The 25232-nt window shown below is 45.2% G+C and overlaps 14 non-coding genes and 1 pseudogene across 14 annotated transcripts; all 15 read left to right on the top strand.

Moving 5' to 3' along the window:
• The first annotated feature begins 16 nt into the window (after positions 1 to 16).
• Positions 17 to 129, top strand: LOC133963620 (U5 spliceosomal RNA). The gene has a single exon (XR_009923113.1). It is a non-coding gene; the product is annotated as a U5 spliceosomal RNA (small nuclear RNA).
• Positions 130 to 6923: 6794 nt separating this feature from the next.
• LOC133963012 (U2 spliceosomal RNA) lies at positions 6924 to 7109 on the top strand. Its single transcript, XR_009922559.1, has one exon. It is a non-coding gene; the product is annotated as a U2 spliceosomal RNA (small nuclear RNA).
• Positions 7110 to 7622: 513 nt separating this feature from the next.
• On the top strand, positions 7623 to 7735 carry LOC133963803 (U5 spliceosomal RNA). The gene has a single exon (XR_009923287.1). It is a non-coding gene; the product is annotated as a U5 spliceosomal RNA (small nuclear RNA).
• Positions 7736 to 12953: 5218 nt separating this feature from the next.
• LOC133963060 (U2 spliceosomal RNA) lies at positions 12954 to 13143 on the top strand. Its single transcript, XR_009922599.1, has one exon. It is a non-coding gene; the product is annotated as a U2 spliceosomal RNA (small nuclear RNA).
• A 513-nt stretch (positions 13144 to 13656) lies between these two features.
• LOC133963749 (U5 spliceosomal RNA) lies at positions 13657 to 13772 on the top strand. Its single transcript, XR_009923234.1, has one exon. It is a non-coding gene; the product is annotated as a U5 spliceosomal RNA (small nuclear RNA).
• Positions 13773 to 13946: 174 nt separating this feature from the next.
• LOC133962746 (U2 spliceosomal RNA) lies at positions 13947 to 14138 on the top strand. Its single transcript, XR_009922320.1, has one exon. It is a non-coding gene; the product is annotated as a U2 spliceosomal RNA (small nuclear RNA).
• Positions 14139 to 14651: 513 nt separating this feature from the next.
• Positions 14652 to 14764, top strand: LOC133963687 (U5 spliceosomal RNA). Its single transcript, XR_009923177.1, has one exon. It is a non-coding gene; the product is annotated as a U5 spliceosomal RNA (small nuclear RNA).
• A 177-nt stretch (positions 14765 to 14941) lies between these two features.
• Positions 14942 to 15133, top strand: LOC133962962 (U2 spliceosomal RNA). Its single transcript, XR_009922524.1, has one exon. It is a non-coding gene; the product is annotated as a U2 spliceosomal RNA (small nuclear RNA).
• Positions 15134 to 15646: 513 nt separating this feature from the next.
• LOC133963828 (U5 spliceosomal RNA) lies at positions 15647 to 15759 on the top strand. Its single transcript, XR_009923311.1, has one exon. It is a non-coding gene; the product is annotated as a U5 spliceosomal RNA (small nuclear RNA).
• A 174-nt stretch (positions 15760 to 15933) lies between these two features.
• On the top strand, positions 15934 to 16125 carry LOC133962583 (U2 spliceosomal RNA). The gene has a single exon (XR_009922167.1). It is a non-coding gene; the product is annotated as a U2 spliceosomal RNA (small nuclear RNA).
• A 513-nt stretch (positions 16126 to 16638) lies between these two features.
• Positions 16639 to 16750, top strand: LOC133963885 (U5 spliceosomal RNA). Its single transcript, XR_009923365.1, has one exon. It is a non-coding gene; the product is annotated as a U5 spliceosomal RNA (small nuclear RNA).
• Positions 16751 to 21915: 5165 nt separating this feature from the next.
• On the top strand, positions 21916 to 22096 carry LOC133963078 (U2 spliceosomal RNA; annotated as a pseudogene).
• A 513-nt stretch (positions 22097 to 22609) lies between these two features.
• On the top strand, positions 22610 to 22721 carry LOC133963869 (U5 spliceosomal RNA). Its single transcript, XR_009923349.1, has one exon. It is a non-coding gene; the product is annotated as a U5 spliceosomal RNA (small nuclear RNA).
• Positions 22722 to 22898: 177 nt separating this feature from the next.
• Positions 22899 to 23090, top strand: LOC133962626 (U2 spliceosomal RNA). Its single transcript, XR_009922207.1, has one exon. It is a non-coding gene; the product is annotated as a U2 spliceosomal RNA (small nuclear RNA).
• A 512-nt stretch (positions 23091 to 23602) lies between these two features.
• Positions 23603 to 23715, top strand: LOC133963619 (U5 spliceosomal RNA). Its single transcript, XR_009923112.1, has one exon. It is a non-coding gene; the product is annotated as a U5 spliceosomal RNA (small nuclear RNA).
• Positions 23716 to 25232: the final 1517 nt, after the last annotated feature.

Below are 25232 nucleotides of genomic sequence, written 5' to 3'. Positions count from 1 at the left end.
GAGCAGAGGGCCATGCTGACTCTGGTTTCTCTTCATAACGCACAAGTCTTTCGCCTTTTACTAAAGACTTCCGTGGAGAGGAACAAACATGAGTTGAATCTATTTTTGGCAGGCTTTGCTGTATGGCTGAGCCTTATGAAATTGTGAAAAGTCAAAGAGCTGTCTAGGTCAGCAATCAGGTGTCCACAAAGGACAGCTTGGGCGGAGGTGATGAGCAGCCATTGTTATGCACACCTACAAACGGGGTACCACAGCAAGGGAGATTTGTGCCAAGAGGTTACCGTGGACATCCAACACTTGTGGATTATCGCTTCTCGGCCTTTTGGCGAAGATCAAGCCAAAAGGTTGGCTGATCGTTTGGCTGATGGACCACTGAGGGAGTACCAGATGCAAAGCCTTTGCCGAACTGGTGAGCGGGTTATCACAATTCATAACTATAATCCCTGGGTAACTGAAGAAGCAACCAGATACTTCCTTTCTAAGCATGTGACAGTGATTTCGAGCATGAGGGAAATCAGGGACTCTCTTGACGTTTGGACTGGAAAAAGACAATGTCGTGTGCGGCTGAAGGATGACCCAGATGGTCACGATGGCTACCACCACCCCCCTGCCTCCTTCACCATAGGCACAAATAGAGGATATCTGTACTACTCGGGCCAGCCTATTTACTGCAGAAAATGCACAGACTTTGGTTACACGGCAGAATCCTGCACGCAGGTGAGGTGCAGAAATTGCAAGGGTCTAGGACACAAAATGGGGACTTGTGACCGTTCCAGAAAATGCAATCTTTGTGGGTCTGAAGGACATTTATTTAAGCACTGCCCTGAGGTCCGCTCCTCCTATGCAAGCATTGTAAGGCGACCAATGTGCGAAGATCCTGATGCCTCCTCCCTGAGAGCAATTAACGAGGTAATTGATCAAATGTTTGGTGACAATGAGATTGAGGCAAATGTGGTTGATCCACCTGAACGAGCACCTCCCCCAGAGAAGAAGAAGGGGGAGGAGACTACAACCTCAGAGGAGAGCCAACCTGTTCCTGAGTGGACCACAGTGGAAAGCAGGGGAGGCAAGGGGAAAAAAAGGAGGATCGAGACAAGCGCTGTGCCCCTGGGAGTGGATAGCGTGTTCAGTGTTCTTTCTGAGGTTGTGGAGGAGTCGCAGGAGGAAGGGGAGATGGAGGGGCTGCAGGTGAACAGCGATCAGGATGTGAAGGCTGCTGCCAGGGTGGATGGGCTGGAGGGTGGAAGCATGGACAAATTCCAGTGCAGACTGAGGTGACAGACTCTGACGGCAGCATGCCCCCGTCCGGGTGTGTCCTGGTGGAGTCCCTGGCTCCGAACAACTCTGACAGGGATTTGGTTTCAGAGCAATGCTCATTGCTTCCAGAGGGTAATACCCCCAACTCAGGGCACGCGGTGCCCGAGGAAAAGACACATAGGGAAGGCATTGAATTTGACTGTGAAGTTGAAAATTAGAGAAAACACAGTGTCTAGTCTTTTATGGTCTGTTTGTTTGTTTTGTTTTTTGTCTCATTCCTCATTTACCAGAATGTCCTCATTACATATAGTTTCCATAAATGTTAGAGGTTTGAGGAACAAGGCCAAAAGGGAAGTGGTCTTTTCTCATTTATGTTCAATCAACTTTTCTTTATGCCTTTTGCAAGAGGTCCACTTGAAAAATGAAGACGACGTGAACCTATTCTCAAAAGAGTGGACCAAAGGTGAATCTAGGTGGAGCATTGGGGGGGTCCATTCATCTGGGGTGGGAACACTATGTGGGAATAATGAAGTCCAAGTGGTTGGCAGTTTTTCAGTGGTACAGGGGAGGGTTTTGGTAACAGATATTGACTGGAAGGGAAAGGGGTTAAGAGTTATTAACATATATGCCCACTCTTCTCCAAAGGAGAGAAGGGAGCTTTTTCTTAGTCTGGATACTGCTTTCATGACCAACCGCCATGTGGTAATTGGAGGAGACTTCAATTCCCAAAGTGAGGGCAGCAAGGCCGAGGCCAGTTTAATAAATATTGTTACAAAGTATAATTTGGTGGATTCATATAAAAAAGCTAACCCAGACGATCTTGGCTTCACATGGTCAAATAGTAGAGGGGCGGAGAGTAGGATAGACTATATATTTTGTCCAGTAGAATTTCAGGTGACAGGGGCGAAAGTATCACCAGTTTTTTACACAGATCACAACATGCTCTCAGTAAAACTAACCTCAATGATGATCAAAAATGGTAAAGGGTATTGGAAATTAAACAACAATATTCTAGAGCTCCAGCAGTTTAGGGTAGCATTAAAGTGTTTTCTAAAAGATTGCTTTCATATGAGAGTATTTTATGAAAATGTCTGTGAATGGTGGGAAAGCACAAAGCTGCGTATTAGATACTACACACAGAATTACTCAAAAGAATCAAGGAAAGAGGAATTTAAATTATACTACCGACTGCAAAAAGCCATAAATAAATTAATGGAACAGAGAAATGCAGGTGGACAAATTGATAAGGACTTGCTGAAACATTTGCAAGATAAACAGAGGTTATTTTTTCACAACAGAGCAGAGGCCTATAAATTCCGGTGTCTTAGAGAGAAGTGGGAGAGTGACGAAAAGTGTTCCCCCTACTTCTTTAGACAGTCCAAAGCACAGGCAAAGAGGAGGAGCATAGTTTCCGTTTTAAATGAAACAGGTGAGGAGATTAATGATCCTGATGGGATTGCTCAAGTTATCTCTAATCATTTTTCTACGTTTTTTAAAGCAGAAAAGGTTGACTAAATGAAAGGTGCAACATTGTTAGACAATATAGACAGATTCATACCTGAAGATCTGAGAACAGAGCTAGATAAAGATTTTACTTTAGAAGAAATCCTGAGGGCAACCATGTCTTTGAAAAAGGGCAAGGTGCCAGGAATAGATGGGATCACAAAAGAATTTTATATAATATTTTGGGAAGACATTGGGTCATGGCTGTTAGAGTTGTTCACTTATATATGTACATCTGGGATTATGGGGGAATCCATGAGAAAAGGGGTGATATCCCTGCTGTTTAAAAAAGGTGATGTCAACAAAATATCAAACTACAGGCCTCTAACAATGCTTTGTACAGATTATAAGATTTTTAGTAAGGTTTTGACAAACCGTTTGGTGTCAGCTCTACCCTTAATCATCGGCTCAGATCAGACATGTGCAGTACCTGGCAGGCAACTAAACTGGAATTTACAAATGCATAGAGATATACTATCTTATTCTCAGGACAGAAATATACCACTAATTGTCCTCAGTCTTGACCAGGAAAAAGCCTTTGACAGAGTTGATCACAATTTTTTGTTTAGGACACTAAAGAAATTTGGCTTCGGTGCTAGATTCAGGAGTTGGTTGAGGATTTTATACACAGAAGTCGGAAGCAGTGTTAATGTTAATGGCAACCTTGGTGAATTCTTTAAACAAACCAGAGGGGTCAGACAGGGATGTCCAGCATCAGCCCCCTTGTATGTGCTATTCATTGAAACGCTGGCATGTGCAATCAGGAAAAATGTTAACATCAAGGGTATACAGCTGCCTGGTGGTGAATCCTTGACCATATCCCAGTATGCAGATGACACTGTACTGTATTTAAAAGATGATTTCTGTCTGCGCGAAGCTATGCAGGTCATCGACACATTCTCAGTTGCTTCTGGTTCTAGAGTCAATACAGGAAAATCCCAAATCAAATACTTTGGAAAGTGGAAGGACAGAGTTGATAACCCTTTAGGGTTCTCTCTGTGTGCGGGGCCAATGACTTTACTGGGAATATCCTTTGGAAATAACAATGATGGAGAAATTAATTGGGAGACAAAATTGGGAAAAGTGCTGAAAAAACTAAATATGTGGAAATTAAGAAGGCTGTCCATTAGTGGTAAGATTTTGGTTATTAAATCTGATTTATTGCCGACATTACTTCATGTGGCTTATATTTTCCCCATGCCGGTTTTAGTTTGTTTAAAACTTCAAAAATCTCTGTTTCAGTTCATATGGGGAGGGTATGAATACATTAAAAGAGCTACAATGTATCAGCCGGTCGAAAGAGGTGGTAGGGACATGCCAAATTTAGGTTTGAAGTTCAAAGTTTTGTTTTTTTCAAATACATGTAGAATAATGTTAAACCCACCTGAACACAAATGCCAACCATTGATTAAATTCTGGCTCTCTATCCATCTGAGACCTCTTGTGGCGAAATGGGAAAACAGTTTTCCGAAAGCAGAGGTCATGCCAGATCATTATAAAAAAATGATAAGTTGGGCAAAGAAATACAAGGAGTGTTGGAAAAGAGATTCAGTAGTTAATTACTTAATCACTAATGACCTTTTAATAGCCTCAGATCAGGGACTTGTGTCTGTCCTCGTTCTGTTAGATCTCAGTGCAGCATTCGACACAATTGACCATCAAATTTTATTACAAAGACTAAAACAGTTAATTAACATTAATGGAACCGCCCTTAACTGGTTTAAATCGTATTTTTCTGATCGCTCCCAATTTGTGCAAATTAATGATGAGTCATCTGTGCGCACCAAAGTTAATCATGGTGTTCCACAGGGCTCTGTGCTCGGCCCAATTTTATTCTCATTATATATGCTTCCACTAGGAAACATTATCAGGACACACTCGGTAAATTTCCACTGCTATGCGGATGACACCCAGTTATATTTGTCAATAAAACCTGAACAAAGTAATCAATTAACTAAACTTCGAACATGTCTCAAGGACATAAAAACCTGGATGACCCGCAATTTTCTCTTATTAAACTCAGACAAAACAGAGGTTATAATACTTGGCCCCAAACACCTTAGAGATGCATTATCTAATGATATAGCTGCGCTAGACGACATTGCCCTTGCTTCCAATGAAACAGTCAGGAACTTGGGAGTGATCTTCGATCCTGATTTATCCTTTAATAGTCACTTAAAACAAATTTCTAGGACCGCTTTTTTCCACTTGCGTAATATTTCAAAAATTAGACATGTCCTTTCACAAAAAGATGCAGAAAAACTAGTCCACGCCTTTGTTACATCGAGACTGGACTATTGTAATTCATTATTATCAGGCTCCAGCAGGAAGTCGTTAAAGACTCTACAGCTTGTCCAAAATGCTGCAGCACGTGTCCTGACGAGAACAAAGAGAAGAGAGCACATTTCTCCAATATTAGCATCGCTACACTGGCTTCCAGTTAAATCTAGAATATAATTTAAAATTCTCCTCCTCACCTTCAAGGCCCTTAATAATATAGCGCCTTTATACCTTAAAGAGCTGTTAATACCTTATAAACCCACTAGAGCACTCCGCTCCCAGAATTCAAGCCTACTTGTCGTCCCTAAATTCTCTAAAGGTAGAGTAGGAGCCAGAGCTTTTAGCCATCAAGCCCCTCGGCTGTGGAATAATCTACCACTTTCAGTTCGGGAGGCAGTCACCATCTGTTCGTTTAAAAGTAGGCTCAAAACCTTTCTTTTTGATAAAGCTTATAGTTAGAGCTAATAAGTGCGCCAGAACGTTACTTGTTCTATTTTATGACACATGACACACGGAGCTTCTCTTTCCAGCTTCTCCTTCCTCTTCTCCATCCCTATCCCCCTTCCCCGGAATCCCTTTGCTTTATCACCCGCAGATCCAGGGCCTCTGTGGCCGCACCATGGATTACGGTTTGTGGATCGCGCACCGGGGGTCGCGGTGTTGGATCCAGTGTGGCGGATTCTGAGTCATGTGGGCTGATCGTGGTGCTGGTGGCGGACCCTGTGTCGCGTTGGCATTGGGCACGGGCGGTGGACCAGGACCGCAGTGGTGGCTTGTGATGGGTCCTCCTGGTGGGCGGCGGTGGACGGTGACTGAGGACTGAAGTGGCGTCTGGTCTGGATGGTGGATCGTGGTCTAGATGGTTGCTGAGCATGGACTGTGCTTCATCAATGCTGCTAGAGACTTTGATTATTGATGATGTTCTCCTGCACGTGGCATCTATTGCACTTCTGTCCGTCCTGGGAGAGGGATCCCTCACATGTGGCTCTCTCTGAGGTTTCTACATATTTTTACCCTGTTAAAAGGGTTTTTTGTAGTTTTTCCTTACTCTTGCTGAGGGTTAAGGACAGAGGATGTCACACCCTGTTAAAGCCCTATGAGATGAATTGTAATTTGTGAATATGGGCTATACAAATAAAATTTGATTGATTGATTGATTGATTAATCACAAAAAGCTGTATGAAACGTTGATTGCTAAGTTTGACCCTAAAGATGGTTTGCATGTTCATAGTGACGTGTGGAGAAGAACCCAATGCAAGAGTCTAGAAAACAGATTAAGAGATTTTAATTGGTTGGTGCTTCATAGGAAATTACCTGTGAGGAATACTCTATTTAATCATGATTTAACATTAAATAGGATATGCCCAAGACGTGGATGCAATGGGCTAGAAACCGTGGAACATGCATTATTTGAATGTCCCTTTGCAAAACAATTGTGGAAGAAATTGGGCCAAAGATTCGGTTTTCTAAAAGAGGTGAACTGGGAAAAAGTTCTGTTCATGGATTTTAGTTTAGAGGGGGACAAAGGTGTGTGCAAAGCCTTAGAACTTACATCAATTGTGAAGGCTAAGTTATGGGAGGTAAGAGGTAGTATAATAAATGAGACGGAAAAGTGGTCGATAGAAAACACTACACACAGTATTGAAGACATTATGCGGCGAAAACTTAAATTGGAGGCGAGCAAATGGGGCATCGACTCAATTAAAGATCGATGGAAAATTATTTTTGACAATCTGTAGACTGAACTCATGAAAGAGTCTTTTATTGTACCTCCTCTTATTTTCTTTTAGTCCGATAGAATTCTGGAGGTCTTAAGATGTGGAGAGATGATGATCTTTGTAATGTAAAGTATTGTACCGCTCATGAGTGAATTAAATAAAAAAATATTCCAAAAAAAAAAAAAAAAAAAAAAAAATCTGTTCTTATCAGTTTAATATCTGATATGTCCTCTATATGAGGACTACATATTAAGCAGATTTTTGGCAAGAGGAGCAGAAATTTGGAGCTTGCTCCCTTCTCTCCACGCATCGACCTAGCATTGCAGTGCCGCTGGGAACGGTGCACTCTGTTCTTACCTTGTAGAAAAGCAAACACTCAAACAATTGTGGAGGTTTCAAGGTGAATTCTACACTGGGTCAATGAAACTGAGGGAATGGCCTGGCAGAGTTTGACAAGTGTGCAAAACTGCTCTGATGACTCACTGCCTTGTGAAGCGATTATGCATGAATCTGCACGGGGTCACAATGAGCATCAACTGGATTCCAAATAGAATCAGAAGCATTTGTCAAAAACTGAAACGTGTTTTCACTCAACATCTCCTGGGAGACTCTGTGAGAAAGCAGAGTCCGCTTTTGGACCCAATGTAAGTGGTTCAGGGATGTATTGCTTAAAAAGGCTTAAAAGCCAATCACTAGTCAGGGCAGGAGCAAATAAAGCCTTGTATAATTTGTGTTGGCAGATGGGGGCGTGGTGGGAATGTTGTATACTAGAATCTGACATGCGGAAAGCAAAGAGAGGCCCACCGCGAAGGTGGTGACTGTGACCGAGAGGCTCCACCGCTGCTCTCGAGCAGAGGGCCATGCTGACTCTGGTTTCTCTTCATAACGCACAAGTCTTTCGCCTTTTATTAAAGACTTCCGTGGAGAGGAACAAACATGAGTTGAATCTATTTTTGGCAGGCTTTGCTGTATGGCTGAGCCTTATGAAATTGTGAAAAGTTAAAGAGCTGTCTAGGTTAGAAATCAGGTGTCCACAAAGGAGAGCTTGGGCGGAGGTGATGAGCCATTGTTACGAAGTTGGACGAAGAAGGAACACAGCTGACAAAAAGATGGCCCCAACGGCCTCCAAGGAACAGACGAGCCCAAAGGTCGGCGTGAGGTTCACGACACGCTTTCAGGCTGAGCCGGTGGAGGAACATCTGATTTCGAGAGACTGGTTCTGCAAAAATGTCATCTTGGAACAACTGAGGCTGAAGGTAGAAGATGTATACTGCATCCAGTGGAACCAGCCAGAAAAAGCCTTTGACGTTACCCTGGTCAGTGAAGATATGTATTCAAGAGTGGCTGAAGCCTGTAGAAAGGAGGCTGGGACAAGATTCATAGCCGGTTACAAGATTTTGAACCTGGACAGACCAAATTTCAGAACTATCACGGTGCATACCTACAACCCCTTCGTCACCGACCTAGCACTAGTGGCTTTTTTGGGACAGCACGGAGAGGTTGTGACTAGTGCTAGGTACGTAAAAGACATGAGGGGATTCTGGACAGGAAGAAGGCAGTTCCAAGTGCTGCTGAACCCTGACGCAGAAGGACATGGAGGACTGAAGCATCCACCTGCTCTTTTCAGCCTTGGTGGGGACCGCGGTTACCTGTTTTACGCCCGGCAACCAGCTTTCTGTAGGCGTTGCAGGCAGTCAGGCCATACAGAGGCAGGCTGTTCCAGAGCCGGCTGCCGTACCTGTTGCCAAGGGGGCCATAAGGCTAAAGAGTGCACAGGGCCCAAGGCCTGTCATGGATGTGGTGAAATGGGCCACCTTTACCGCAACTGTCCAAGCAGTAGGAGGACCTTTGCGGAAGTGGCCAAGTCCAATGGAGAACCAGAAAAAGCAAAGCATCCAGGAAAGGGACCCTTGCCTGCAGAGAATGGCTCATGCACACCGGTACTGGCGGCGCCAGCTACGGATCTTTCTGAGATTGGAACAGAGGAAGTCCCCCTGGAGAAAGGAACAAAAGGCAGTGCCACCCCTGATACCGAAGCCCAGGTGACCTGTGACCACGCAGGGGGAGAATTTCCTCCCATCAGCCCAGATCCAGCCACCTCCAAGATCAAGAAGGGGGCACGGAAAGGATCACAGGTTTTCGGAGGGGGGAAAGCAATTAGAAGCGGAGAGAGTAAGGAGGAGGGCCATAGTAAAAAGTCAAAGGGGGAAGGCAACGGGGCCGAGGGACAGGACCAAGAGAAGGGAGTTGATGGTGGGATGGTTAGTGGGGTAGAGCAGCAAAGAAGGGCTGCAGAGGAGGGAGGACATCAGGAGCAGGATGGGGGTAACATAGGGCTAGGTAAGGGTGGGGAAGCTATTGAGCATATCGGAGGAGATCCATGTGAGCTGCCAAATGTAGGTTGTGGGCTGGAGCTGGATTTACCTCCAGACCTGCTCAATATACTATCCCCTATGGGAGAAGATGCATATGAGGGACCCAACAGGCCATCAACATCGCCAAATCCAGTGCCCTTTTCCTGGGCGGACGAGATGGAGAGGGAGGACTTCTTCTCGCATTAGGGAGGTTGTATTTGGGGGGGGGGGGGGGGGTTTGTGTGGCTGTAAACACTTTAAAAATACAAATTATAATGGCTGTAGTAAAGATGCTTTCATTAAATGTAAGAGGAATGAGGGACACGTTTAAAAGAAGGGTTGTTTATGATTTTGTGGACCATCTGCATGTTGATATTTGTTTATTGCAGGAGGTTCATCTAAGGGACATAGGGGATGTAGCGAAATTCTCAAGGGAGTGGACGAAAGGGGATTCAATCTGGAGTGTGGGAGGGGTCCACTCTACAGGTGTAGGGATATTTTTTGGGGTTAAAGAGATAAGGGTGGAGGATGTGTTCACAATTGTCCAAGGGAGGATACTGGGTGCTGACATCACATGGGGGACCAACAAGCTGAGGGTTGTTGTGGTGTATGGACCACAAACTCAGAGGGAAAGACAAGAAATGTTTGGTTTAGTAGAGACACACCTGACCACCAATAGGCAGGTAATTGTAGGTGGGGATTTCAATGTGCAGTTAGGCAAGGGGGGGGACACCAGCGATATTTATATCTCCCACCTCATGGCTAGACACGGGTTAGTAGATGGGGGGAGGATGGTTAGGCCACTGGCAGACGGTCCCACATGGCGTAATTCACGCGGAACGTATAGACGTCTTGACTACGTGTTTGCCTCAAAGTCTATGATATTGGTGTCAGGTCGACTGCTCCCTGTGTTTTTCTCTGACCATGATGGGCTGCTGTTTGAGGTGCGCCTGTGCCTGCCTGTTTTTGGGCGTGGGTACTGGCGCTTAAATATAAGCATACTAGAGGAGGACATGTTCAAACAAAGTTTTAAACTGTTTTTCAAAAAACTTTTAGGACTAAGACCATTGTGTACTGGAGTGATGGAGTGGTGGGAAGTAGCCAAGAAACGCATGAAAATGTTTTGCGACAGTTTTTCTAAAAAGAAGGTGAGGTTGGCAAAGAGAGAGGTGTTTCGCTTACAGCACCTCCTCGAGCTTGAATACAGCAAAGGAAACAGCACTGGCACAGTAAATCAGTGGGCTTGTGACTCCCTAAAAGCAAAGCTCAGGGAGGTCTTTGAGGGTAGGGCCCGGGCTTACCTGTTCCTGGTGCAACGAAATTACTTGGAGAAGCATGAGACATGTTCTGCTGCTTTCTTCAGCTCAATACGGGCAGACAGGAAAAGACAGGTACAGACCGGGATCAGGGACAAGATGGGTGTGGTAGTGTCGGAGGCAGCTGAGATGGTGGGGGCTGCTACTGACCACTACCGCACAAGTTTCCAGGAGAAAGAGGTAGATGTAGGGGGAGGGGAATACTTCCTGAACTTACTGACCAAGCAGGTGCCGTCGGACATAGCGCAGGCTTTGGAGGCCCCGCTCACACTCAAAGAGCTCGAGGGAGCCCTTGGTAAAATGAACAAGCGGAAGGTGCCTGGCATCGACGGACTGCCGGTGGAGTTTTATCTCAAGTTCTGGGAGATTCTTGGACCGGTAGTGTTGGAGGTGTTGTCCACAGTGCTTCTCACAGGTGCAATGGGAGGGACTATGGCTACAGGGGTGATCTCCCTTCTGTTTAAAAAGGGGGATGGCACCGACCTCGGAAACTGGCGGCCACTGACAATGTTGTGTGTTGACTATAAACTCCTGGCAAAGGTCCTAGCGGATCGTCTGGGCACAGCGCTTCCACACGTGGTCCATGTGGACCAAACGTGTGGGGTGGCGGGGCGCTCTGTTAGATGGAATCTCCAGCTCATACGAGACGCTGTCGCTTGGGCAGAAGACAGACACCTGCCATTTATGGTGGTGGGCCTCGACCAGGCAAAGGCCTTTGACAGGGTTCACTGGGGCTTTATGTTTAGGGTATTGGAAAGGTTAGGCTTTAACAAGGGTTTTGTCGGATGGTTGCGCACATTATACACAGGTGTGGGGAGCACCGTGGCAGTCAACGGTCACTTAGGGGAAGTTTTCAGGTTGCACTCAGGGGTAAGACAGGGCTGCCCACTCTCACCGCTGCTCTACATCCTTTACATAGAGCCACTGGCGGCAGCTATTAGGGCTGACCCAGGGGTGAAAGGTTTCCTGGTTCCCGGCAGCAGAGGCCTGCGGGTCAAGCTGTCACAGTATGCAGACGACACCACACTGCTGCTGGACAGTGATGAGAGCCTGATCCGATCCTTAGAGATTTTTCAGGACTTTGGTCGGGTGTCTGGAGCAAGACTGAATCACGCCAAGTCCTCTGTCAAGTTCTTTGGGAGGTGGAAAGAAAGGACAGATGTACCGGGAGGGCTGTCGCTATGCACAGGTCACCTGAAGATACTAGGGGTCAGCTTTGAGGCAGCCAACAGTGCCTCGATCAACTGGACCAGGCGAATTACAGCAGTCCAGAAGAGGCTTGCACTCTGGAAGAGCAGGTGCCTGACCTTTATAGGGAAGGTACTTGTACTGAAGGTAGACATTCTGCCATCCCTCCTATATTTGGCATACATATATCCACTGCCAGTCAGCATGAGGAGACCTCTCATGCGCCTCGTGTTCCATTTCATATGGGGGGGGAGGTACGAATATGTGGCTAGGACTCGCATGCTGGCTGGTATCGAAGCAGGAGGGAGGGATGTGCCACACCTCCCGCTGAAGCTGGACTGCATTTTTGTTTCTTCCTTGTGTAGGGAACTATCATTTCCGATAGAGCACCCCTCAGGCTACTTCTTACGACTCTATTTCGCGTACCAAGCTAGGGGGTTGATTGTCTGGAACAATTTGGCACCCAGGGTGGAGCAGCAGCCATGGCATTACAACCATGCAGCCAGGTGGTTGCAGGCTCATCCTGAAGCCTCAAACAGAGAAATAAAAATAGATCACAGAGCCCTCTACAGAGAGGTCAGCAAGGGAGTGGTCGCACCTTCGGTGGTGGGGACCCCGAAAGAGATTTGGAGGGGGATTCAGCCAGGGGGGCTTGACAATGAGCTAAAAGACATCAATTGGTTATGCCTGCACAAATGCCTGCCAGTGCGGGAAACCATGTACCGGCATGGGTTGGCAAGATCCCCTGTGTGCCCTCGGCCAACCTGTCCGGGGGAGGAAACGGTCGGGCATGTCATGTGGGACGGTCCAATTGCAAAGATAGTATGGGGTAAAGTGGGGGAACGGCTAGGGCAGGTGGTCCGAGGATTTAATTTGACCTGGGATAAGGTTGAAAGAGGTTTAGGCTCAGGAAATTTCCCAATGTGGTATATCATAAGCACTACAAAGAGGATAATGTGGTCGGCCAGGCAAGATCTGGTAAAGAGAAATAAAGACAGCAGTGTGGAAGGGATCATGAGGAGGGTGGAAGCTGATGTAAAAGGGAAAATCAAAAGGGATATAGAGAAGTGGGGGAAGCATGCAGCCCTAGAAAGGTGGAAGGGAGGGTTTGGGTGGATATGGTGAACTGAGTGTGAGGTCAAATGGAGTTCTTTGGGCTGTTTTTTGTTTTCTTTTATTGTTTTCACCTTTGTTACTGCAATATGGACCGGGTAGGATATGAAAAACGAATATTTATGACTGTAAAGGCTCACAGTCGTGGCCGAAAATTGTATTAGGGATGGTCATACATGATAATTGATTTGTATTGATTTGACTTGATTTGTACTGAACTGATGAAAGTTTTTTGTAATAAAAAAAAAAAAAAAAAAAAATCTGTTCTTATCAGTTTAATATCTGATATGTGCTCTATATGAGGACTACATATTAAGCAGATTTTTGGCAAGAGGAGCAGAAATTTGGAGCTTGCTCCCTTCTCTCCGAGCATTGGCCTAGCATTGCAGTGCCGCTGGGAACGGTGCACTCTGTTCTAACCTTGTAGAAAAGCAAACACTCAAACAATTGTGGAGGTTTCAAGGTGAATTCTACACTGGGTCAATGAAACTGAGGGAATGGCCTGGCAGAGTTTGACAAGTGTGCAAAACTGCTCTGATGACTCACTGCCTTGTGAAGCGATTATGCATGAATCTGCACGGGGTCACAATGAGCATCAACTGGATTCCAAATAGAATCAGAAGCATTTGTCAAAAACTGAAACGTGTTTTCACTCAACATCTCCTGGGAGACCTGGTGAGAAAGCAGAGTCCGCTTTTGGACCCAATGTAAGTGGTTCAGGGATGTATTGCTTAAAAAGGCTTAAAAGCCAATCACTAGTCAGGGCAGGAGCAAATAAAGCCTTGTATAATTTGTGTTGGCAGATGGGGGCGTGGTGGGAATGTTGTATACTAGAATCTTACATGCGGAAAGCAAAGAGAGGCCCACCGCGAAGGTGGTGACTGTGACCGAGAGGCTCCACCGCTGCTCTCGAGCAGAGGGCCATGCTGACTCTGGTTTCTCTTCATAACGCACAAGTCTTTCGCCTTTTACTAAAGACTTCCGTGGAGAGGAACAAACATGAGTTGAATCTATTTTTGGCAGGCTTTGCTGTTTTGCTGAGCCTTATGAAATTGTGAAAAGTCAAAGAGCTGTCTAGGTCAGCAATCAGGTGTCCACAAAGGAGAGCTTGGGCGGAGGTGATGAGCAGCCATTGTTATGCACACCTACAAACGGGGTACCACAGCAAGGGAGATTTGTGCCAAGAGGTTAGCTTGGACATCCAACACTTGTGGATTATCGCTTCTCGGCCTTTTGGCTAAGATCAAGTGTAGTATCTGTTCTTATCAGTTTAATATCTGATATGTCCTCTATATGAGGACTACATATTAAGCAGATTTTTGGCAAGAGGAGCAGAAATTTGGAGCTTGCTCCCTTCTCTCCGAGCATTGGCCTAGCATTGCAGTGCCGCTGGGAACGGTGCACTCTGTTCTTACCTTGTAGAAAAGCAAACACTCAAACAATTGTGGAGGTTTCAAGGTGAATTCTACACTGGGTCAATGAAACTGAGGGAATGGCCTGGCAGAGTTTGACAAGTGTGCAAAACTGCTCTTATGACTCACTGCCTTGTGAAGTGATTATGCATGACTCTGCACGGGGTCACAATGAGCATCGACTGGATTCCAAATAGAATCAGAAGCATTTGTCAAAAACTGAAACGTGTTTTCACTCAACATCTCCTGGGAGACTTGGTGAGAAAGCAGAGTCCGCTTTTGGACCCAATGTAAGTGGTTCAGAGATGTATCGCTTAAAAAGGCTTAAAAGCCAATCACTAGTCAGGGCAGGAGCAAATAAAGCCTTGTATAATTTGTGTTGGCAGATGGGGGCGTGGTGGGAATGTTGTATACTAGAATCTGACATGCGGAAAGCAAAGAGAGGCCCACCGCGAAGGTGGTGACTGTGACCGAGAGGCTCCACCGCTGCTCTCGAGCAGAGGGCCATGCTGACTCTGGTTTCTCTTTATAACGCACAAGTCTTTCGCCTTTTACTAAAGACTTCCGTGGAGAGGAACAAACATGAGTTGAATCTATTTTTGGCAGGCTTTGCTGTATGGCTGAGCCTTATGAAATTGTGAAAAGTCAAAGAGCTGTCTAGGTCAGCAATCAGGTGTCCACAAAGGAGAGCTTGGGCGGAGGTGATGAGCAGCCATTGTTATGCACACCTACAAACGGGGTACCACAGCAAGGGAGATTTGTGCCAAGAGGTTAGCTTGGACATCCAACACTTGTGGATTATCGCTTCTCGGCCTTTTGGCTAAGATCAAGTGTAGTATCTGTTCTTATCAGTTTAATATCTGATATGTCCTCTATATGAGGACTACATATTAAGCAGATTTTTGGCAAGAGGAGCAGAAATTTGGAGCTTTCTCCCTTCTCTCCACGCATCGACCTAGCATTGCAGTGCCGCAGTGAACGGTGCACTCTGTTCTTACCTTGTAGAAAAGCAAACACTCAAACAATTGTGGAGGTTTCAAGGTGAATTCTACACTGGGTCAATGAAACTGAGGGAATGGCCTGGCAGAGTTTGACAAGTGTGCAAAACTGCTCTTATGACTCACTGCCTTGTGAAGTGATTATGCATGACTCTGCACGGGGTCACAATGAGCATCAACTGGATTCCAAATAGAATCAGAAGCATTTGTCAAAAACTGAAACGTGTTTTCACTCAACATCTCCTGGGAGACTTGGTGAGAAAGCAGAGTCCGCTTTTGGACCCAATGTAAGTGGTTCAGGGATGTATCGCTTAAAAAGGCTTAAAAGCCAATCACTAGTCAGGGCAGGAGAAAATAAAGCCTTGTATAATTTGTGTTGGCAGATGGGGGCGTGGTGGACTGTTGTATACTAGAATCTGACATGCGGAAAGCAAAGAGAAACCCCACCGCGAAGGTGGTGACTGTGACCGAGAGGCTCCAACGCTGCTCTCGAGCAGAGGGCCATGCTGACTCTGGTTTCTCTTCATAACGCACAAGTCTTTCGCCTTTTACTAAAGACTTCCGTTGAGAGGAACAAACATGAGTTGAATCTATTTTTGGCAGGCTTTGCTGTATGGCTGAGCCTTATGAAATTGTGAAAAGTCAAAGAGCTGTCTAGGTCAGCAATCAGGTGTCCACAAAGGAGAGCTTGGGCGGAGGTCATGAGCCATTGTTACGCACACCTACAAACGGGGTACCACAGCAAGGGAGATTTGTGCCAAGAGGTTGGCGTGGACATCCAACACTTGTGGATTATCGCTTCTCGGCCTTTTGGCTAAGATCAAGTGTAGTATCTGTTCTTATCAGTTTAATATCTGATATGTCCTCTATATGAGGACTACATATTAAGCAGATTTTTGGCAAGAGGAGCAGAAATTTGGAGCTTGCTCCCTTCTCTCCACGCATCGACCTAGCATTGCAGTGCCGCTGGGAACGGTGCACTCTGTTCTTACCTTGTAGAAAAGCAAACACTCAAACAATTGTGGAGGTTTCAAGGTGAATTCTACACTGGGTCAATGAAACTGAGGGAATGGCCTGGCAGAGTTTGACAAGTGTGCAAAACTGCTCTGATGACTCACTGCCTTGTGAAGCGATTATGCATGAATCTGCACGGGGTCACAATGAGCATCAACTGGATTCCAAATAGAATCAGAAGCATTTGTCAAAAACTGAAACGTGTTTTCACTCAACATCTCCTGGGAGACTTGGTGAGAAAGCAGAGTCCGCTTTTGGACCCAATGTAAGTGGTTCAGGGATGTATTGCTTAAAAAGGCTTAAAAGCCAATCACTAGTCAGGGCAGGAGCAAATAAAGCCTTGTATAATTTGTGTTGGCAGATGGGGGCGTGGTGGGAATGTTGTATACTAGAATCTGACATGCGGAAAGCAAAGAGAGGCCCACCGCGAAGGTGGTGACTGTGACCGAGAGGCTCCACCGCTGCTCTCGAGCAGAGGGCCATGCTGACTCTGGTTTCTCTTCATAACGCACAAGCCATCGCCTTTTACTAAAGACTTCCGTGGAGAGGAACAAACATGAGTTGAATCTATTTTTGGCAGGCTTTGCTGTATGGCTGAGCCTTATGAAATTGTGAAAAGTCAAAGAGCTGTCTAGGTCAGCAATCAGGTGTCCACAAAGGAGAGCTTGGGCGGAGGTGATGAGCAGCCATTGTTATGCACACCTACAAACGGGGTACCACAGCAAGGGAGATTTGTGCCAAGAGGTTGGCTTGGACATCCAACACTTGTGGATTATCGCTTCTCGGCCTTTTGGCTAAGATCTAGCCAGGTGAGAAGGGTTTGCGGACGTGGATTGTCATAATGACGTCAGCAACAGTTTCACAGCAGGGACTTCCCGTGCTGAAAAATACTTTGAGATTCATTTGGAAGAGTACTGAAGTTTTTTTGGATAGGAGAGAATTTGGAGTTAATATTCTTTTTGGAGCCTTGTCCCTCAAGATAGATGACCTCCTCTGCTTGCAGAGAAATGCCACCGACCGTTTTTTTGATGTTACGTTCTATAATCTCACCAAGATGGAGGAAACAAAAAGGTTGGCTGATCGTTTGGCTGATGGACCACTGAGGGAGTACCAGATTCAAAGCCTTTGCCGAACTGGTGAGCGTGTTATCACAATTCATAACTATAATCCCTGGGTAACTGAAGAAGCAACCAGATACTTCCTTTCTAAGCATGTGACAGTGATTTCGAGCATGAGGGAAATCAGGGACTCTCTTGACGTTTGGACTGGAAAAAGACAATGTCGTGTGCGGCTGAAGGATGACCCAGATGGTCACGATGGCTACCACCACCCCCCTGCCTCCTTCACCATAGGCACAAATAGAGGATATCTGTACTACTCGGGCCAGCCTATTTACTGCAGAAAATGCACAGACTTTGGTCACACGGCAGAATCCTGCACGCAGGTGAGGTGCAGAAATTGCAAGGGTCTAGGACACAAAATGGGGACTTGTGACCGTTCCAGAAAATGCAATCTTTGTGGGTCTGAAGGACATTTATTTAAGCACTGCCCTGAGGTCCGCTCCTCCTATGCAAGCATTGTAAGGCGACCAATGTGCGAAGATCCTGATGCCTCCTCCCTGAGAGCAATTAACGAGGTAATTGATCAAATGTTTGTGGACAATGAGATTGAGGCAAATGTGGTTGATCCACCTGAACGAGCACCTCCCCCAGAGAAGAAGAAGGGGGAGGAGACTACAACCTCAGAGGAGAGCCAACCTGTTCCTGAGTGGACCACAGTGGAAAGCAGGGGAGGCAAGGGGAAAAAAAGGAGGATCGAGACAAGCGCTGTGCCCCTGGGAGTGGATAGCGTGTTCAGTGTTCTTTCTGAGGTTGTGGAGGAGTCGCAGGAGGAAGGGGAGATGGAGGGGCTGCAGGTGAACAGCGATCAGGATGTGAAGGCTGCTGTCAGGGTGGATGGGCTGGAGGGTGGAGAACATGGACAAATTCCAGTGCAGACTGAGGTGACAGACTCTGACGGCAGCATGCCCCCGTCCGGGTGTGTCCTGGTGGAGTCCCTGGCTCCGAACAACTCTGACAGGGATTTGGTTTCAGAGCAATGCTCATTGCTTCCAGAGGGTAATACCCCCAACTCAGGGCACGCGGTGCCCGAGGAAAAGACACATAGGGAAGGCATTGAATTTGACTGTGAAGTTGAAAATTAGAGAAAACACAGTGTCTCGTCTTTGATGGTTTGTTTGTTTGTTTTGTTTTTTGTCTCATTCCTCATTTACCAGAATGTCCTCATTACATATAGTTTCCATAAATGTTAGAGGTTTGAGGAACAAGGCCAAAAGGGAAGTGGTCTTTTCTCATTTATGTTCAATCAACTTTTCTTTATGCCTTTTGCAAGAGGTCCACTTGAAAAATGAAGACGACATGAACCTATTCTCAAAAGAGTGGACCAAAGGTGAATCTAGGTGGAGCATTGGGGGGGTCCATTCATCTGGGGTGGGAACACTATGTGGGAATAATGAAGTCCAAGTGGTTGGCAGTTTTTCAGTGGTACAGGGGAGGGTTTTGGTAACAGATATTGACTGGAAGGGAAAGGGGTTAAGAGTTATTAACATATATGCCCACTCTTCTCCAAAGGAGAGAAGGGAGCTTTTTCTTAGTCTTGACACTGCTTTCATGACCAACCGCCATGTGGTAATTGGAGGAGACTTCAATTCCCAAAGTGAGGGCAGCAAGGCCGAGGCCAGTTTAATAAATATTGTTACAAAGTATAATTTGGTGGATTCATATAAAAAAGCTAACCCAGACGATCTTGGCTTCACATGGTCAAATAGTAGAGGGGCGAAGAGTAGGATAGACTATATATTTTGTCCGGTAGAATTTCAGGTGACAGGGGCGAAAGTATCACCAGTTTTTTACACAGATCACAACATGCTCTCAGTAAAACTAACCTCAATGATGATCAAAAATGGTAAAGGGTATTGGAAATTAAACAACAATATTCTAGAGCTCCAGCGGTTTAGGGTAGCATTAAAGTGTTTTCTAAAAGATTGCTTTCATATGAGAGTATTTTATGAAAATGTCTGTGAATGGTGGGAAAGCACAAAGCTGCGTATTAGATACTACACACAGAATTACTCAAAAGAATCAAGGAAAGAGGAATTTAAATTATACTACCGACTGCAAAAAGCCATAAATAAATTAATGGAACAGAGAAATGCAGGTGGACAAATTGATAAGGACTTGCTGAAACATTTGCAAGATAAACAGAGGTTATTTTTTCACAACAGAGCAGAGGCCTATAAATTCCGGTGTCTTAGAGAGAAGTGGGAGAGTGACGAAAAGTGTTCTCCCTACTTCTTTAGACAGTCCAAAGCACAGGCAAAGAGGAGGAGCATAGTTTCCGTTTTAAATGAAACAGGTGAGGAGATTAACGATCCTGATGGGATTGCTCAAGTTATCTCTAATCATTTTTCTACGTTTTTTAAAGCAGAAAAGGTTGACTACATGAAAGGTGCAACATTGTTAGACAATATAGACAGATTCATACCTGAAGATCTGAGAACAGAGCTAGATAAAGATTTTACTTTAGAAGAAATCCTGAGGGCAACCATGTCTTTGAAAAATGGCAAGGTGCCAGGAATAGATGGGATCACAAAAGAATTTTATATAATATTTTGGGAAGACATTGGGTCATGGCTGTTAGAGTTGTTCACTTATATATGTACATCTGGGATTATGGGGGAATCCATGAGAAAAGGGGTGATATCCCTGCTGTTTAAAAAAGGTGATGTCAACAAAATATCAAACTACAGGCCTCTAACAATGCTTTGTACAGATTATAAGATTTTTAGTAAGGTTTTGACAAACCGTTTGGTGTCAGCTCTACCCTTAATCATCGGCTCAGATCAGACATGTGCAGTACCTGGCAGGCAACTAAACTGGAATTTACAAATGCATAGAGATATACTATCTTATTCTCAGGACAGAAATATACCACTAATTGTCCTCAGTCTTGACCAGGAAAAAGCCTTTGACAGAGTTGATCACAATTTTTTGTTTAGGACACTAAAGAAATTTGGCTTCGGTGCTAGATTCAGGAGTTGGTTGAGGATTTTATACACAGAAGTCGGAAGCAGTGTTAATGTTAATGGCAACCTTGGTGAATTCTTTAAACAAACCAGAGGGGTCAGACAGGGATGTCCAGCATCAGCCCCCTTGTATGTGCTATTCATTGAAACGCTGGCATGTGCAATCAGGAAAAATGTTAACATCAAGGGTATACAGCTGCCTGGTGGTGAATCCTTGACCATATCCCAGTATGCAGATGACACTGTACTGTATTTAAAAGATGATTTCTGTCTGCGCGAAGCTATGCAGGTCATCGACTCATTCTCAGTTGCTTCTGGTTCTAGAGTCAATACAGGAAAATCCCAAATCAAATACTTTGGAAAGTGGAAGGACAGAGTTGATAACCCTTTAGGGTTCTCTCTGTGTGCGGGGCCAATGACTTTACTGGGAATATCCTTTGGAAATAACAATGATGGAGAAACTAATTGGGAGACAAAATTGGGAAAAGTGCTGAAAAAACTAAATATGTGGAAATTAAGAAGGCTGTCCATTAGTGGTAAGATTTTGGTTATTAAATCTGATTTATTGCCGACATTACTTCATGTGGCTTATATTTTCCCCATGCCGGCTTTAGTTTGTTTAAAACTTCAAAAATCTCTGTTTCAGTTCATATGGGGAGGGTATGAATACATTAAAAGAGCTACAATGTATCAGCCGGTCGAAAGAGGTGGTAGGGACATGCCAAATTTAGGTTTGAAGTTCAAAGTTTTGTTTTTTTCAAATACATGTAGAATAATGTTAAACCCACCTGAACACAAATGCCAACCATTGATTAAATTCTGGCTCTCTATCCATCTGAGACCTCTTGTGGCGAAATGGGAAAACAGTTTTCCGAAAGCAGAGGTCATGCCAGATCATTATAAAAAAATGATAAGTTGGGCAAAGAAATACAAGGAGTGTTGGAAAAGAGATTCAGTAGTTAATCACAAAAAGCTGTATGAAACGTTGATTGCTAAGTTTGACCCTAAAGATGGTTTGCATGTTCATAGTGACGTGTGGAGAAGAACCCAATGCAAGAGTCTAGAAAACAGATTAAGAGATTTTAATTGGTTGGTGCTTCATAGGAAATTACCTGTGAGGAATACTCTATTTAATCATGATTTAACATTAAATAGGATATGCCCAAGACGTGGATGCAATGGGGTAGAAACCGTGGAACATGCATTATTTGAATGTCCTTTTGCAAAACAATTGTGGAAGAAATTGGGCCAAAGATTCGGGTTTCTAAAAGAGGTGAATTGGGAAAAAGTTCTGTTCATGGATTTTAGTTTAGAGGGGGACAAAGGTGTGTGCAAAGCCTTAGAACTTACATCAATTGTGAAGGCTAAGTTATGGGAGGTAAGAGGTAGTATAATAAATGAGACGGAAAAGTGGTCGATAGAAAACACTACACACAGTATTGAAGACATTATGCGGCGAAAACTTAAATTGGAGGCGAGCAAATGGGGCATCGACTCAATTAAAGATCGATGGAAAATTATTTTTGACAATCTGTAGACTGAACTCATGAAAGAGTCTTTTATTGTACCTCCTCTTATTTTCTTTTAGTCCGATAGAATTCTGGAGGTCTTAAGATGTGGAGAGATGATGATCTTTGTAATGTAAAGTATTGTACTGCTCATGAGTGAATTAAATAAAAAAAATTCCAAAAAAAAAAAAAAAAAATCTGTTCTTATCAGTTTAATATCTGATATGTCCTCTATATGAGGACTACATATTAAGCAGATTTTTGGCAAGAGGAGCAGAAATTTGGAGCTTGCTCCCTTCTCTCCGAGCATTGGCCTAGCATTGCAGTGCCGCTGGGCACGGTGCTCTCTGTTCTTACCTTGTAGAAAAGCAAACACTCAAACAATTGTGGAGGTTTTAAGGTGAATTCTACACTGGGTCAATGAAACTGAGGGAATGGCCTGGCAGAGTTTGACAAGTGTGCAAAACTGCTCTTATGACTCACTGCCTTGTGAAGTGATTATGCATGACTCTGCACGGGGTCACAATGAGCATCAACTGGATTCCAAATAGAATCAGAAGCATTTGTCAAAAACTGAAGCGTGTTTTCACTCAACATCTCCTGGGAGACTTGGTGAGAAAGCAGAGTCCGCTTTTGGACCCAATGTAAGTGGTTCAGGGATGTATCGCTTAAAAAGGCATAAAAGCCAATCACTAGTCAGGGCAGGAGCAAATAAAGCCTTTTATAATTTGTGTTGGCAGATGGGGGCGTGGTGGGAATGTTGTATACTAGAATCTGACATGCGGAAAGCAAAGAGAGGCCCACCGCGAAGGTGGTGACTGTGACCGAGAGGCTCCACCGCTGCTCTCGAGCAGAGGGCCATGCTGACTCTGGTTTCTCTTCATAACGCACAAGTCTTTCGCCTTTTACTAAAGACTTATGGGAGAGGAACAAACATGAGTTGAATCTATTTTTGGCAGGCTTTGCTGTATGGCTGAGCCTTATGAAATTGTGAAAAGTCAAAGAGCTGTCTAGGTCAGAAATCAAGTGTCCACAAAGGAGAGCTTGGGCGGAGGTGATGAGCAGCCATTGTTATGCACACCTACAAACGGGGTACCACAGCAAGGGAGATTTGTGCCAAGAGGTTAGCTTGGACATCCAACACTTGTGGATTATCGCTTCTCGGCCTTTTGGCTAAGATCAAGTGTAGTATCTGTTCTTATCAGTTTAATATCTGATATGTCCTCTATATGAGGACTACATATTAAGCAGATTTTTGGCAAAAGGAGCAGAAATTTGGAGCTTGCTCCCTTCTCTCCACGCATCGACCTAGTATTGCAGTGCCGCTGGGAACGGTGCACTCTGTTCTTACCTTGTAGAAAAGCAAACACTCAAACAATTGTGGAGGTTTCAAGGTGAATTCTACACTGGGTCAATGAAACTGAGGGAATGGCCTGGCAGAGTTTGACAAGTGTGCAAAACTGCTCTTATGACTCACTGCCTTGTGAAGTGATTATGCATGACTCTGCACGGGTCACAATGAGCATCAACTGGATTCCAAATAGAATCAGAAGCATTTGTCAAAAACTGAAACGTGTTTTCACTCAACATCTCCTGGGAGACTTGGTGAGAAAGCAGAGTCCGCTTTTGGACCCAATGTAAGTGGTTCAGAGATGTATCGCTTAAAAAGGCTTAAAAGCCAATCACTAGTCAGGGCAGGAGCAAATAAAGCCTTGTATAATTTGTGTTGGCAGATGGGGGCGTGGTGGGAATGTTGTATACTAGAATCTGACATGCGGAAAGCAAAGAGAGGCCCACCGCGAAGGTGGTGACTGTGACCGAGAGGCTCCACCGCTGCTCTCGAGCAGAGGGCCATGCTGACTCTGGTTTCTCTTCATAACGCACAAGTCTTTCGCCTTTTACTAAAGACTTCCGTGGAGAGGAACAAACATGAGTTGAATCTATTTTTGGCAGGCTTTGCTGTATGGCTGAGCCTTATGAAATTGTGAAAAGTCAAAGAGCTGTCTAGGTCAGCAATCAGGTGTCCACAAAGGAGAGCTTGGGCGGAGGTGATGAGCAGCCGTTGTTATGCACACCTACAAACGGGGTACCACAGCAAGGGAGATTTGTGCCAAGAGGTTAGCTTGGACATCCAACACTTGTGGATTATCGCTTCTCGGCCTTTTGGCTAAGATCTAGCCAGGTGAGAAGGGTTTGCGGACGTGGATTGTCATAATGACGTCAGCAACAGTTTCACAGCAGGGACTTCCCGTGCTGAAAAATACTTTGAGATTCATTTGGAAGAGTACTGAAGTTTTTTTGGATAGGAGAGAATTTGGAGTTAATATTCTTTTTGGAGCCTTGTCCCTCAAGATAGATGACCTCCTCTGCTTGCAGAGAAATGCCACCGACCGTTTTTTTGATGTTACGTTCTATAATCTCACCAAGATGGAGGAAACGAAAAGGTTGGCTGATCGTTTGGCTGATGGACCACTGAGGGAGTACCAGATTCAAAGCCTTTGCCGAACTGGTGAGCGTGTTATCACAATTCATAACTATAATCCCTGGGTAACTGAAGAAGCAACCAGATACTTCCTTTCTAAGCATATGACAGTGATTTCGAGCATGAGGGAAATCAGGGACTCTCTTGACGTTTGGACTGGAAAAAGACAATGTCGTGTGCGGCTGAAGGATGACCCAGATGGTCACGATGGCTACCACCACCCCCCTGCCTCCTTCACCATAGGCACAAATAGAGGATATCTGTACTACTCGGGCCAGCCTATTTACTGCAGAAAATGCACAGACTTTGGTCACACGGCAGAATCCTGCACGCAGGTGAGGTGCAGAAATTGCAAGGGTCTAGGACACAAAATGGGGACTTGTGACCGTTCCAGAAAATGCAATCTTTGTGGGTCTGAAGGACATTTATTTAAGCACTGCCCTGAGGTCCGCTCCTCCTATGCAAGCATTGTAAGGCGACCAATGTGCGAAGATCCTGATGCCTCCTCCCTGAGAGCAATTAACGAGGTAATTGATCAAATGTTTGTGGACAATGAGATTGAGGCAAATGTGGTTGATCCACCTGAACGAGCACCTCCCCCAGAGAAGAAGAAGGGGGAGGAGACTACAACCTCAGAGGAGAGCCAACCTGTTCCTGAGTGGACCACAGTGGAAAGCAGGGGAGGCAAGGGGAAAAAAAGGAGGATCGAGACAAGCGCTGTGCCCCTGGGAGTGGATAGCGTGTTCAGTGTTCTTTCTGAGGTTGTGGAGGAGTCGCAGGAGGAAGGGGAGATGGAGGGGCTGCAGGTGAACAGCGATCAGGATGTGAAGGCTGCTGCCAGGGTGGATGGGCTGGAGGGTGGAGAACATGGACAAATTCCAGTGCAGACTGAGGTGACAGACTCTGACGGCAGCATGCCCCCGTCCGGGTGTGTCCTGGTGGAGTCCCTGGCTCCGAACAACTCTGACAGGGATTTGGTTTCAGAGCAATGCTCATTGCTTCCAG

The sequence above is a fragment of the Platichthys flesus genome, chromosome 10, assembly GCF_949316205.1.
Source record: "Platichthys flesus chromosome 10, fPlaFle2.1, whole genome shotgun sequence".
NCBI lineage: Eukaryota > Metazoa > Chordata > Actinopteri > Pleuronectiformes > Pleuronectidae > Platichthys > Platichthys flesus.
This window is presented reverse-complemented; position numbering and strand designations above follow the sequence as displayed.